The sequence below is a fragment of the Anoplophora glabripennis genome, unplaced genomic scaffold (genome assembly GCF_000390285.2).
Source record: "Anoplophora glabripennis isolate ALB-LARVAE unplaced genomic scaffold, Agla_2.0 scaffold299, whole genome shotgun sequence".
Taxonomy (NCBI): Eukaryota; Metazoa; Arthropoda; class Insecta; order Coleoptera; family Cerambycidae; genus Anoplophora; species Anoplophora glabripennis.
In genome coordinates this window covers 582,623-587,988 of record NW_019417348.1, presented here as the reverse complement: position 1 = coordinate 587,988, position 5,366 = coordinate 582,623, and positions in this window count along the sequence as shown.

Below are 5,366 nucleotides of genomic sequence, written 5' to 3'. Positions count from 1 at the left end.
CAATCTGGTGGTCAGTATTTTTTGTATGTTGAGCTAATGATAAAGTTTTTCATTTTTCTGGACAGCATTCCGATGTTCTTCTTTCCGGATTTGAATTCTTTTGTTTGTCCAATATACGTCTTCTCTCTCGTCTCCACAGGGAACTTCATATACTCCTTGGTCTTCTAGAGGAATGTTTCTTTTGGCTGATGGTAGCATATTGTCAATCTTCCTGTCTATGTTGAAGATGGTTTCTATTTTATGTTTCCTTAAAACTCTGCTTATTTTATCGGTAGTTCCCTTGACGTATGACAGTACTATTGGTTTATCTTCTTCCATCTGTTCTTTGTTTCGTCTAGGTCTTAAAGCCCTCTTGATGTTGTTACCAGAGAAGCCATCTTACTGTAAGGCTAATTTAACGTTTTGAATTTCCTCTTCTTTGTGATCGTCGTCAGAGAGTCGTTCTGACCTGGTCATTAATGTTTTGATCACTGATTGTAGCTGCGATGGGTGGTGGTAAGATTCCGCGTCTAGGTACTTGTTCGTGTGTGTTGATTTCCTATATACCGTATAGCTTAGACCTCCATCTTCGTTTTTCTTTGTACATACATCGAGGAAAGGCAGCAGTTGGTCCTTTTCCAGTTCCATGGTGAACTTGATTTTTAAATTAAGAATTCTTGTAATTTCTCCTCGCCATGTGTCCAGACGACAAAGGAATAATTGCAAATAGTAAACAGTTCTTCATTATCTACACACACACATAATTAAAGGTGAGTCTGAAGGAATACGCCACATTATAGAAGTGTATTCTATGTCAAAATATTTTAAAATATTTCAAATGTTACCCGATTTTTGTTTTCAAATCAAACGTCATAACAATATTAAGTAATTAAACTAATAATACACACAATACTATTGTTACTGTTTTATTAACTTAAGATGCAGTAATTAGAAAACAAGCGGTAATAGCACTATTTTTATAATAGAACTTTCTTTTACAATAGAATGTGTACGAGGAATTTTCTTAACGTTTAACGTGACAATAAAAATAAAAACATAATTATAAATAAAATTATTTAGTTCCCTCACTCACTTAATTTTTTTTTGTTTATAAAGTGTATTATAGCGTCAGTAAGTCTTTCAATATTATTGAATATATTTCTCAAATTTTCATTAATACCCTTCAGTTCATGCATAGTTTCTAACTAAAACTGTTCCAACACTGAACCACTAGGCTGTCCCGATTGTCGACGAGGTAGTGAGGAGTCAGAAGCCAATGGCTGAGGCGTTGGAGACAGACCCTGATGTGCCCAAACTTTCTGAAGGTGGACCACTCCCTCTGACATAACAATTTCAATTGGCTGTGGTGAATAAGGAACGTAGACATCCACAGATCCATCTTCATCCACAGATGTTGTTTGCTGGGAAGTTGATGGACCAGCTTCAAGGTGGTATAGTATAGTTGGTCTCTAAAAATATACACATATGTATATACATTTTTTACATGTAACTAGTAAAACAAAAAAATGTTATTCCTTTTAAAATTAATTCCCAGCTTGGTTCTCAAAAAAATAAGGGCCGATTATCCCTAACGAAGAAACCGCACACCACACGGTTACTTTCTCTGAATGTAGGGGTCTTCCGTGTAATTCTTGAGGGCTATTGTCTGACCAATACCGAAAATTTTGTTTGTTGACGAAGCCAGTAAGATGAAAGTGGGCTTCATCGCTCACCCAAAGATTATGCAGTACGTTATCGTTTTCATTGATATGCTCTAACGTTTGTTCACAAAACCTTCATCGAGTAGGGTAATCTCGAACGTTGAGAGATCGCACAATCTGAATTTTATATGGATGGTGGTGAAGGTCTTTATGCAAAATTCTTCTTGTGGTGCTGGTCCGAGATTTAAGCTTCGTCGTCGAACGGATCTTCGTGGACTCTCTTTCAATGAATTACGAACCGCTTGAATATTCTCTGGCGTGCGCACAGTTCTAGCACTTCCACCTCTTTTTTTTTTTGTTGTTGAACCACTGCTTTCAAAGTTACTTACCCACGTTTGAATAGCGTTGTTAGATGGTACACGAGCGCGAGGCGGCAAACGGTAATGTAAACGAAACGCTCGTCTCACACGAACGTAACTCTCCCCATTTTGGTAATACGCTTCGACAGCAAATGCGCGTTATTCACCCGACCAAGTATCCATGATAACTAACTTCCCGATCTCTAGATTCACAACGTTGACGACCCAAGCCCCCCTCCCATCTACTTTATCTGCAGTGGCGTTCCCAAATCGTCCCGTTTCATTGACTCACCCGTTATAACTTTGTGATTTGTAACCTCCATATTCAACAAATTGCTTCCTTGATGACAAGTAAGATGTAAATAGCAATATCAGATTTTGGGACAAGCCAAAACCTTTGCTTTGATAACAGTAAATAATGATCAATTTGATCAAATGCCTTTTGTATGTCGGTGTAAACTATGTCTACTTGACCTATATCTAAATTCTCACACATAAATTGACTAACACATGCTAAATTTGTAACTGTCGACCTTTTTAACATAAACCCATGTTGATTTGGCGACAATACTATATTAACAGAGGTGTAAATATTGTTATATAAAATTATTTCTAATACCTTAGCCAAATTACTCAAAATAGCCACAGCTCTATAGTTTTGAATCAGTGATGCATCTCCAGATTTTAAAATTGGGCATATTCTAGTANTCTTTTTTTTGTTGTTGAACCACTGCTTTCAAAGTTACTTACCCACGTTTGAATAGCGTTGTTAGATGGTACACGAGCGCGAGGCGGCAAACGGTAATGTAAACGAAACGCTCGTCTCACACGGACGTAACTCTCCCCATTTTGGTAATACGCTTTGACAGCAAATGCGCGTTGTTCACCCGACCAAGTATCCATGATAACTAACTTCCCGATCTCTAGATTCACAACGTTGACGACCCAAGCCCCCCTCCCATCTACTTTATCTGCAGTGGCGTTCCCAAATCATCCCGTTTCATTGACTCACCCTTTATAACTTTGTGATTTGTAACCTCCATATTCAACAAATTGCTTCCTTGATGACAAGTAAGATGTAAATAGCAATATCAGATTTTGGGACAAGCCAAAACCTTTGCTTTGATAACAGTAAATAATGATCAATTTGATCAAATGCCTTTTGTATGTCGGTGTAAACTATGTCTACTTGACCTATATCTAAATTCTCACACATAAATTGACTAACACATGCTAAATTTGTAACTGTCGACCTTTTTAACATAAACCCATGTTGATTTGGCGACAATACTATATTAACAGAGGTGTAAATATTGTTATAGTAAAATTAGTTCGATCACTTACTTTTTGCCAGTTTTCATGCCATGTTCCAGTGAATTTAACTTATCCGCCAATTCGTTCCAAAGTTTTTGGACTTGGTGTTTGGCATTAGGGTCATCAAATTTTCCTGTTGCCATTTCAGGATGTTCAGTGATGAAATCCAGTCTGTAATTCCACATGGTAGATGTAATTTTCATCCTTTTTGCTGGTTCCATCTTCTTGAAAAGAAACTATGTAATATAGAAAAATTAGAAACAATCGGTTAATAAATATATATTAGATACCTTTTAATTTTTGTTAAAATAGTACAATTTATTGTAAACGATTTTTGACAGCAATATTCGGTAGACTAGTCGGTTTCGATGCCAAGTCATACAACTCTTGAGCTGTTTTTATTTGCTCATCGATTGGCCGTTGAAGGCTTGCTCTCGCTGCGATTCTTTTCACCGTTCCTCCAATACCATCACATGGTCCTTTACCATGTGCTGTGGCAAAATAGTTCAAACGGTTCAAATTCCATAAATTTTGAAATCTTCTGGAGGCAAATCTTAATCCCTTTCTTGCGACATGGTTTTCTAATTTCAATGGATTGCAATATCTATGAAGCCAAGATTTAGACTCCACATTTAAGAATTTATTATTGAGTTCCAAATAAAAACACAAAACTAACTGAATTGAGCAGATTGATGTAGCAGAGGTTATGATACAAATAAACAAACTACGTAACTCAGTATAAACAAACAGTCAGCAGCGCCACCACGTGAGAAAGTCATTAGAAGTTCATAAATATACTATTATTTAAATAACAAAAAATACTTTGCCACAAAAAATAGCATTTAATTTTTTTTTTAAATCACGAAAATAAATTAAAACGATTGTTATAATTGTTTATAAATAGACTTAACGTTTACTTATTGATTTTAAACATCTATTAACAATTAAATAGCATTAAAATTAATTTAAAATAAGTAAAAAAAAGTGACAAAAATCGGTACTTATAATGATTTATAGAGATTTTTTTTTTAATTTTCAGAAATCAAAAAGAAAATAGTAATTATGGAGAGCCCACGACCACACCGGTTTTAAAAGTTATTAAAAGAATAGTAGTTTGAAATAAAAAATTTTCAAAAACTTTCAAAATATAATAAAATTAGTTTATTATATTTATTTCTTATGTATTTATCCTTTTGTGACTTAATATTCGCATCATAATACAGACGAATATTAACATATATTTCAATTATGAATTTTATTAACTGTGTACGATGATTATCTAATGGATCTTGATTGATATGGACATGCATGTCTTTTGAAGAAAATACCGAATAACCAGTTTTCCTGAACGCGTAAATATATTCTCAGAAAGTGGTTTAAAAAAAAACTGTAAATGTAAATTGTGCCATCCGATGGAACAATGAAATTGGCAAAGGACCCCGCGCTTTTCTTATGTAAAAGTGGTTTCAGTTAAATTGCCTGAAATTTTTATATGTTACAGCTCTTAACCTGCCGATCAAAAGTCTCCTTTGACGCAATATCCTAAAGTTCATAGTTTTCAAGTTACGTTGACTTTAGAGCAATAACTTCGAATTCGAAGGGGTAAAAATGTTATTTGATATTTTTTGCCGTTTGCATTTGCATTACCCAAGGTGTACCACGTGGAGGTTGCAAAATCGGTCTAACACCTCTTTGGGGTGGCTTTTTTACCGTGAGGTCCCCTTGCCTCTCACCATCGGAGTATCTTTTTACCGTGAGTTCCCCTTGCCTCTCACTAATCTTAGTACGTCTAGATGCATGTATTTTATTTTCATGGATCCAATATATCATCAATTTCTATGTTATTATATCTGTTGAGACTATCATTAATATAGTTTAATATTGCGTCACTGGGGTAATGTATATTTTGTTGATATCGCGCAAAACCCAAATACCACAACACGCTGGCTACGTGAGCACAACAACCTATTGTTCTTGCACCAGTTTTACAAGTGCAATAATATCCGAGAATGGGCTCTTCGTTTTCATCTGGTTCAGTCGCATAAGATACCCA